Source organism: Symphalangus syndactylus, chromosome 21 (assembly GCF_028878055.3).
Source record: "Symphalangus syndactylus isolate Jambi chromosome 21, NHGRI_mSymSyn1-v2.1_pri, whole genome shotgun sequence".
Lineage (NCBI taxonomy): Eukaryota > Metazoa > Chordata > Mammalia > Primates > Hylobatidae > Symphalangus > Symphalangus syndactylus.
The window spans coordinates 67894823-67904949 of record NC_072443.2 but is presented as its reverse complement, the minus strand read 5'-3'; the positions used below and the strand labels follow the sequence as shown (position 1 = coordinate 67904949).

Genomic DNA, 10127 nt, shown 5'->3' with positions numbered 1-10127 from the left:
AAATACATAATATGAAATCTACCCTCTTAACTAATTTTAAAATGTACACTACGGTATTGTTAACTATAAACACAATGTTGAATAGCACATCTCTAGAACTTTTGGAGCTTGTATAATTGAAACTTTATGCCCATTGAACAGCAACTCCTCATTTCCCCTCCCTTCATACTTGGCAACCACCATTCCACCTCTGCTTTCATGAACTTGACTACTTCAGATATGTCGTGTAAATGGAATTCATGAAGTATTTGTCCTTCTGTGACTGACTTATTTCACTTAGCATAGTGCCCTCAATGTTCATCCATGCTTTAGCATTTGACGGAATTTTCTTCTCTTTTTATGACTGAATAATATTCAATTGTATGTGTATGCCACATTTTCTTTATTCATTCATTCATCAATGGACGTTAAGATTGCTTCAAGATTATGTTGTCTAATTTCCACGTTTTGTGAATTTTCCAGCTTTCTTTTCGGTGTCGATTTCTAGTTTCATTCCACCATGATCAGAAAAGATGCTTGGTATGATTTCAATCTTTTAAAATTTATTAGGACTTGTTTTTTGTGATCTTTCTTGGAAAATGTTTCATGTGCTTTAAAGAATAATATACATTCTACTGCTATTGGGTAGACTGTTCTGTGTATTGGTCATAAACATTTTTTCTTAAGGCGTAGTTCATGTCTTCTGTATCCTATTAATCTTCCGTCTGGATGTCTTCTTCATTATATGATAGGGTATTAAAGTCTCCTACTATGATTGTGTTGCTATCTATTTCTGTCTTTTAGTTGTCAATGTTTACTTCATATATTTAGGTACTCTAATGTTGGATGTATGTATTCTAATAATTCTTATATCTTCCTGGTAAATTCATACTTTTGCCACTATATAATGTCCTTCTTTGTTTCTTGTAACAGTTTTTTACTTAAATTCTATTTTGTCTGATATAAGTATGTCTGCCTAGCTCTCTTTTGGTTACCAGTTACATGGAAGATTCTTTTCTACCCTTTCACTTTCAGTTTATGTGTATCCTTAAGTGTAAAGTGAGTACAGATTCACATAATTGGATCCTGTTTTTTTTTTTTTTTTTTTTTTTTCACTTATTCAGCCACTCTGTCCTTTGTTTGGGGATTTAATCTATTTCCATTTAGAGTAATTATTGGTAGCAAATAAATTAATATTGCCATTAAAAAGTATTTTCTAGCTGCTTTATAGATCTTTTGTCCTTCTTTTTCTCTATTGCTGTCTTCGTCTGTGTTTTAAAAAATTTTTTGCATTGGTGTATTTTGATACATTTCTCATTTTCTTTTGTGTTTCTGCTATAGATTTTCTTTGTGGTTACCTTGTGGCTTACATAAAATCTTATATAGTTATAGCAATCTCTTTTAAGCTGATGACAGCATAAGTTCAATTGCATACATAAACACTTTTAATTCTCCCTGCAACACTTTATATTATTGTTAGAAATTACATTTTTATTGTATATTTATATAATATCCCGTGAGTTATTTTCAGTATACTTCAATGTGGAACATAAATTACTTATATATGTATTTATTTGTTTTTATTTTATTTTATCTTTTTGGAAACCGAGTCTCACTCTGTCTGGAGTGTAGTGATGCAGTCTTGGCTCACTGCACCTCTGCCTCCCGGGTTCAAGTGATTATCCTGTCTCAGCCTCCTGGGTAGCTGGGATTATAGGCATGTGCCACCACGCGCAGTTAATTTTTGTATTTTTAGTAGAGACAGGTTTTCACCATATTGGCTAGGCTTGTCTCAAACTCCCGAACTCAGGTGATCTGCCTGCCTTGGCCTCCCAAAGTGCTGGGATTACAGGGGTGAGCCACCGCACCTGGCTGGCCTAGATTACTTCTATTAAAAAAAAAAAATCTTTGTAAATATGTACTTGAGTATTTATATTATGATTTGTCTGCATGGTAAAGTCAAGCTGAATTAATAATGAGTATGTGAAATAATGTGTTAAATACTATAAAATTGCTTCCTAGAAATTTACTGCAATTTGCACACTCACAATTCCTTCAATCCAAATTGTCATGCCCATACACATTAAAAAAAAAAGCCTCACTCTTGTTGGACTCAGCATGTGATAGATTTTTTAAAAAATATTTTGGTCATATTTTAGCTCTTTGCACAGTGACAGCTACCCATTCTAATCCCTTAGCCACGTGGCAGGCTTGTGTGCCTGTGTTTCAGGAGTTGCTGGCAAGCAGCTTGCAAAAGCCAGAGAAGAGTAAGAAAGAGAGAAAGAAAGAAGGAAAACAACAACAACAACAACAACAAAAACCCCTTAAAACCCTGTCCTCTAAATATTGGGAATCTGTACTCTGATTGCTGATTGCTGCTTCTGATCATAGGCAGGAAATCATTATTTTTGCATCTCCCCACCATGTTGCAAGCTTCCCCCGCTTTGATGGAAATGACTTCCAAAGTATTTAAAGGGCTGGGGTCTGTTTTAACCTTTATTTCTAACTCTTCCCCTTTTGGGAGCCAGACATTAAGGACTAGGACATTCAAACGCAACCACATATAAAGGGGAAATTAGAAATTCACTGTATATGCCCAGAGAAGGGTTCCAGGTAAGAGAAGACCTGGAAAGACCGTAGGTTTGCACCTCAGTCTGATCTCTGGCACAGAGATAGCCTACAACAATCAGAAGAAAAAAACAGAAATAAAACCTAATATACTCCGTGGAAAAGGGAGGATCTGATTTCTAGAATTAACACGTTATTAGATTCAAATGTCCAGTTTTCAACAACAAAAAAAATCACAAGATAAAAAGAAATAGGAAATATGGCTCCATTGAAAGGGAAAAGCAACAACAACTAAAACTGTCGGTGAATCTACTAGAAAAAGACTTTAAAATAACTGTCTTAAAGATGATCAAAAAACTAAAGGAAGATGTAAAAAAAGTATAAAACAGAAATGATGTGTGAATGAAATGGGAACATCAATAAAGAGGTAGAAAACAGAAAAGAAACTAAATGAAATTAGGAGCTGAAAAATACAATACATGACATAAAAATTTACTTGAGGGATTTAAATGCAGGTTTGGGCCAGCAGAAAGAACTTGTACACTTAAAATACAACAATGGACATTATCAAGTCTGAGGAACAGAAGGGAAAAAGGTTAAAGTAAAGTGGAACCCAGCCTAAGGGACCTGTGGGACACCATAAAATATACCAACATATACACTGAAGGACTCCCAAAGGAGAAGTGAGAGAAAAAGGCAGAGAAAATATTTGAAAAAAAAAAAAAAAGCAAATTGCAGATCAATATCCTCTATGAACACTGATGCAGAAATCCTCAGGACAATATTAGCAAATCAAATTCAATTGCATATTAAAATGATCATACACCAGGATCAAGTGGATTTCTACCTGGGATGCAAAGATGATTTAACATATGAAAATCAGTCAATGTAATATACCACATCAACAGATTGAAGGAATAAGTTCACATAATCATCTTTATTAATGCAGAGAAAAGCATTTAACAAAATTTAACAAATTAAGACTCCCTCTACATAATAAAAATTATGTATAAAAAAACTGAAAACCAACATTATTCTCATTAGTGAAAGACTGAAAACTTTTTCTATAACATTAAGAACAAAACAAGGATGCCTACTCTCACTACTTCTATTCAACAAAGTACTCGAAGTCTTAGTGGAGCAAATAGTCAATGAAAAGAAATAAAAGGCATCCAAATATAAAATGAATAAGTGAAATCATCTGTTTGTAGATAACATGATCTTATATGTAGAAAACCCTGAAGATTCCACAAAAAACATTATAAATAATAAACAAATTCAGTAAAGTTGCAGAATACAAAATTGACATACAAAAATCAGTTGTGTTTCTACACACTAATAATGTATAATCCAAAAGGAAATTTAAAAAAATCTCATCTATAATACTATAAAAAAAAAAGTACTTAGGGAAACACTTAAACAAGAAAGTGACAGACATATTCACTGCAAATTACAAAACATTGTTGAAAGAAATTTAAGAAAACATAAATAAATGCAAAAATATCCAATGTTCATGGATTGGAATTATTAATTTCAATATTGTTAATACATCTATACTATTCAAAGTGATCTATCTACATATTAAATGCAATTTCTATCAAAATCCTAGTGACATACTTTCCAGAAGTAGAAAAACCCATGCTAAAATTTATATGAAATGTCGAAGAACCCTGAACAGCCAAGACAATCTTGATACAAAAGAACAAAGCTGGAGGATTCATACTTCCTGATTTCAAAACTTACTACAAAGCTACAGTAATAAAAACAGTGTGGTTCTGTCATAAAGACAAACATATGGAATGGATACAAATGGAATGGAATAGAGAGCCCAGAAATCAACCCTCAAATATATGGTCACATGATAGTCAACAAGAGTGTGAGGATCATTCAATGAGGAAATGGACAATTTTTCAACAAATGTTATTGGGATAACTGGACATCCTCATGTAGAAGACTGAAGTTGGATCTTTAACTAACACTGTATAAAAATGGATTGGAAGAATTCAAAATTGCTCCATAACCCAAATGTAACACTTAAAACTATAACATTTTTAGACAAAGATATTGGGCAAAATCTTCATGACACTGAATTTGTCAATGATTTCTTGGCTATGATACCAAAGGCATAGGCAACAACAACAAAAATAGACAAATCAGACTTCATTAAATTTTCTAAAAATTGCACATCAAAACACACTATCAACAGAGCAAAATGCAACCCAGAAAATGGGAGAAAATATTTGCAAATTTTATATCTGATAAAGGATTAACATTCAGTATATATAGAACACTCCTAAAGTTCAACAACAAAAAACCTAACAACTTGATTCAAAATTGGGCAACAGATTTGAAAAGACCTTTATTGAAAAAAGATAATCAAATAGTCAGTGAGTGATGTGGTTGTCTGTGTCCCTACCCAAATCTCATCTTGAATTGTAGCCCCCATAATTCCCATGTGTTGTGGGAGGGACATGGTGGGATGTAATTAAATCATGGGGGCTGGGCTTTCCCATGCTGTTCTCATGATAGTGAATAAGTCTCATGGGATCTGATGGTTTTATAAAGGGCAGTTCTCCTGCACATGCTCTTTTGACTGCTGCCATGTAAGATGTGCCTTTGCTTCTCCTTTGCCTTCTACTATGATTGTGAGGCCTTCCCAGCCATGTGGAACTGTGATTATATTAAACCTCTTTCCTTTATAAATTACCCAGTCTCAGGTATGTCTTTATTAGCAGTGTGAGAACAGACTAATACAATGAGCATGACGATTAATTAGGAAAATGTACATCAGAACTATAGTGAGATACCACATCATACCCATTAGGATGGCTAGTACTAGAAAAAAGAAGAAAAAGAAAAGAAAAGGTGTTGGCAAGTATGTGGAGAAATTGGAACCCTTGTGCATTGCTGGTAGGAATGCAAAAATGGTGCAGCCACTGTGGAAAACAGTATGGCAATTCCTCAAAAACTGAAAAGTAGAACTACCATATGATTCAGCAATTCCACTTCTCGGTATAGAGCCAACATAATTGAACTCAAGGTCTCAAAAAGATATTTGTACACCCATGTCCGCAGCAGCATTATTCACAATAGCTAAAATGTGGAAGCAACCGATGAATGGATAAGTAAAATGTGTTGTATACTTACATAGGAATATTGTGCAGCCTTAAAAAGGAAGGACACTTGCACACATGCTATGACATGAATGAACTTTGAAGACATATTGCTACATTGACTAATAAAGTCACAAAAAGACAAATACTGTTTGATTCCACTTAAATGAGGCAGTTAAAGTTGTCAAACTTACAAAGACATCATGGTTGCCTGGGCCTGTCAAGGAAGGGGAAATAGAGAGTGTTTAATGGGTATGGATTTTCAGTTTGCTAGATAGAGTTTTGTAGATGAATGGTGATGATGATTACACAACAATATAACTATATATAATACCACCAAATTGTACACTTAAAAATGACTAAGATAGTAACTTTTATGTTATGTGTATTATACCACATTAAAACATTTTAAAAAATATTGTCACTTTTTAGAATTTGCACTTCTTCAATTTTGATGTTTACAATCTTCTCATGTATTTATTGGCTATTTGTTTTTTTTAATTGCCTGTTCATATCATTTGCCTATTTTTTAAAAAAACAACAGAGTAGTTTATTTGTTATTGACTTGAATGAAGTATCTATACACATTAGCAAATAGTCCTTTATCTGACATATAAACCTTTAAAGCAGAAGATTTCATCATCATCTGGTGACTCAGGATAAGGTGGAGCTGGTCTGAGGGAGGAACTGCTATTGGTAGACTGTTTTTTTAGTCAACAATTTGTCTCCCTAATTTTGGTCATGCAAACCTATAATTTGTATTTCTTTGAGACCATGCTGTGATTTCAAAATGACCTTTGAAAATCAAACATTCTGTATTTTTGGACACTGAAGTCCCAGTAAAGCTTGTAAAGTTTTATTTTTTCATAAATTACATTTGTAATGTTGTGTTTGCCTTGTATTCTGGGAGGCTTTTCATTCCTCAAAGGTGTTATAAAAATAAATGAGTTGATTTATAAATATGCAATTCATATTTTATTATTTTTGTTCCCATAATGCTTACTTCATCTTGATTCATAAGTGAGTGATGTGTTCGATTAATTCTTCGCATACAACAGTTTGATTTTAATTTGTTGAACAGCATTATTCATAAATAGTAAAATAAATAAATAATTTCACGTTAGAAGGCCTGATTCTAAAATGCCTCTAATTTTCAGCATGGCTTGGTGTTTATCATGTAGGATACTTAATTCTACAAAACACTCACATATATTTTTAAAACTTTATAACATTTCTATTCTTATGCTTGGAAATAATATAATAGAGGACTTAAAGTATTTTAGAAACCACTAATCTATCTCCACCAAACACATTTAAATTAACACATTTAAACCTTCACAATTTAAATTAAAATTTAGCTGCTATTAATTATAATACAAAAAAACTAGTTGTGAAGGTTTAGCATAAAACTAATGTTTCAAACTGCAAATAATTTAAACATTTCAAAATGGACCAAAAGCTGTTGTTTCACCTTTGGAGTTTTAACAGCCAATTACTATTTAATATTTAGCAGTAACAAATGGCTACTTTAAAGAGTTTCTATCTTTCCACTTCAAAGGAAGCCTGTGGGAGCCCACATGATTCCTGGTATGGAAGTTGAAAATGAATCATGTATATAACACTCAATACTGAATATATAATTGTGTCCGGAATTGGTGGGTTCTTGAACCCTCGTGGTGTTACAGTTCTTAAAAGCGGCGTGTCTGGAGTTGTTTCTTTCTCCGGATAGGTTCATGGTCTCACTGGCTTCAGGAGTGAAGCTGCAGACCTGGAACGTGGAAATTAGACAACATAATCTTGAAGCAATCTTAATGTCCACTGATGGATGAATGAATAAAGAAAATGTGGCATACACATACAATTGAATATTATTCAGTCATAAAGATCATAAAGGTGGCACGTCTGGAGTTGTTCCTTCCTCCCATCTGGAGTTACTCGTTCCTGCCAGTAGGTTCGTAGTCTCGCTGGCTTCAGGAGTCAAGCTGCAGACCTTTGCTGTGACTGTTACATCTCTCAAATGAGGGGCAGACCCAAAGAGTGAGCAGCAGCAAGATTCATTGCAAAGAGCTAAAGAACTAGCCTTCCACATCACGGAAGGGTACCTGAGCAAGTTGCCCGGCTCGGCTCAGGTGGCCTGCTTTTATTCCCTTATCTGGCCCCACCCACATCCTACTGATTGGTCCATTTTACCAAGAGCTGATGGGTTCATTTACAGAGAGCTGATTGATCCGCTTTGACAGAGTGCTGATTGGTGCGTTTACAAACATTTAGTTAGACACAGAGTGCTGATTAGCGCATTTACAAACCTTTAGCTAGACAGAAAAGTTCTGCAAGTCCCCACCCGACCCAGAAGCCCAGCCGGCTTCACCTCTCAGTGGCAGTCGCAGCGGGACTTTGTGGCACCTAGCCCGGGTACTGCGGCAGCCCAGGCGGAGCTCATCCCCCTATCAAGCCCAGCAGGCGCCTGCCGGCCGCAGGTGCGGGACGGGCCAAGCCCGCGCCCACCCGGAACCCACGCCGGCCCGCTAGCGCCGGGCGCGCAGCCCCGGCGGGCCGGCGCCTCTCCTTCCACACCTCCCCGCCAGCAGAGGGAGCTGGCTCCGGCCTCGGCCAGTCCCAGAGACGGGCTTCCTCAGCGCAGCGGCGGGCTGAAGCGCTCCTGGAGCGCGGCCAGAGCGGACGCCGAGGCCGAGGAGGCGCCGAGAGCGAGCGAGAGCTGCTAGGACGTTATCACCTCTCATAATGACGTAAGTGTATAATATGAAGGGTCGCGAGACCCAAAGGTTCTTCTCAGTTCTTCCTCTGGCTCAGTGTGAGAACGGGGTTAACGTTCTTCGCTTTTTTGGCCTCCCTTCTCATCCTCAAGAAACAGGGTTTGGAATCACCGATAAATTTACTGCAAAACTTATGTAGTTTAAACTTCATGGATCCTCACTTGCACAGGTCACTTTCAAAGCCCTGGGAGCTCAAATATTTCTGACTTCATATTTTAAAATTATTTTTCTTAAGCCACCTCACGCCCCCAACCCCAGTAGTATGCGCTGCTGGATTCACAAACCCTAGATTCATCACTGATTAGAATACATTATTTAAGGTTTCCTCCAGTTCGATAATCCAATCCTTCTATATAAATACTTAATAATTGTTTATATTTAGTTACTCATAACTGTTGTCACCCATAGTGTTTTCTCTCCTACGAAGTTTCTGCTTTTTAAAGTAACACTTTACAGCTATTATGAAGATTGATTTTCACTGAGATGTCGTGAAAACTCTGCAGATCCATTATACTAGACCTATATATACCGTGTATTATACTAGTCAGGATTCTCCTGAGAAACAGAACCACTAGGTTCTGTTCCAGCGCAAGAGATAAGAAAAAATATCCCAGCTCAAGCAGTGAGATGAAAAGAAGGGGATTAGTCCTCCTTCCTCCACCTTTTGTTTTATTCAAGCCGGCAATGGATTGGATGATGCTCTCACACCATGAGTAAAAAGAATCTACTTTACTCATTCCACCGATTCGAAAGCTAATCTCGTCTGGAAACACCCTCATTGACGCAGTCAGAAACAATGTTTAATCTGGGTACCACCTGGCCCACTCAAGTTGACACATAAAACTAACCATCGTATCTGTCCTCTTATCTTTAATTCTTCCCTGTGCTGACTTTTCTTGCCTCTGAGTTTAACAATTCTCAGACTGTGATCTCAGCATTAGGTACATCAGAATCGCCAGGAGTTTTATTTTATTTTTTTAATGAAGATTCTCAGGACTGCAATCCAGATTTACTGAATCATAAAAGGGGGGAGGGTTGCAGATAGAGGAAATCTACATTTTGAACATGTCCTCCAAATGTTTGTGTCCCCTAGTCTTTAAAAGTCAACTATTCATTTGCATGTTCTAGAAGGTGTGTGTGAATGTGCTTTTTCAAAATCGGGAGCAGATGGCAAGGAGAATAAGAACGTAAAAAAAGCCAAATGTAGGTGGAAATTTGTGATCTATTCCCCAAACAAATATAAAAGGATGATATTATTATATTTTGATGTATTATATCACATGATATTCTGTGACCCAATGTACATCCTCTTTTTATTATGACATTTTCCCTTTCCATTTTTCTCGGTTCTCATAGCTGGTCTAAAAAGAGGAGAGAGAAAAGCTAGAAAGAAAAGCTGCCCTTGCCTTGTTGAAGTTCTCGCTTGTAGTTCCAGAACATGAGAAGAGGTGTTCTGGATAGATTAAGAGAAGTCATGGGGCAGAAACACTTGGTCTCACCCCTCCATTGATGCTCTGAGGAGAATCTTTGTGTAGACCTCCCTTATACTGCAAGGGGCTGCCCCAATAAAGTTAGGAGAGAGGTGCAGCACACACACACACACACAGAGGAAAGGTCTAGTTTGCACACTGATCCTTTCTGAATTCCCTATGTGCTAGACGCTGAGTTCAGAGCCTGCTGCCTGCCATGAGGC

At 36.6% G+C, this 10127-nt stretch overlaps 1 long non-coding RNA gene across 1 annotated transcript in view; it reads left to right on the top strand.

The window, feature by feature from the left end:
• Window positions 1-8334: 8334 nt before the first annotated feature.
• LOC129471412 (uncharacterized) overlaps window positions 8335-10127 on the top strand; it is a 295615-nt gene continuing 293822 nt past the window's right edge. Inside the window, exon 1 of the long non-coding RNA XR_008653580.2 lies at window positions 8335-8407. This is a non-coding gene — a long non-coding RNA (uncharacterized lncRNA). The remainder of the gene's footprint in view (window positions 8408-10127) is intronic.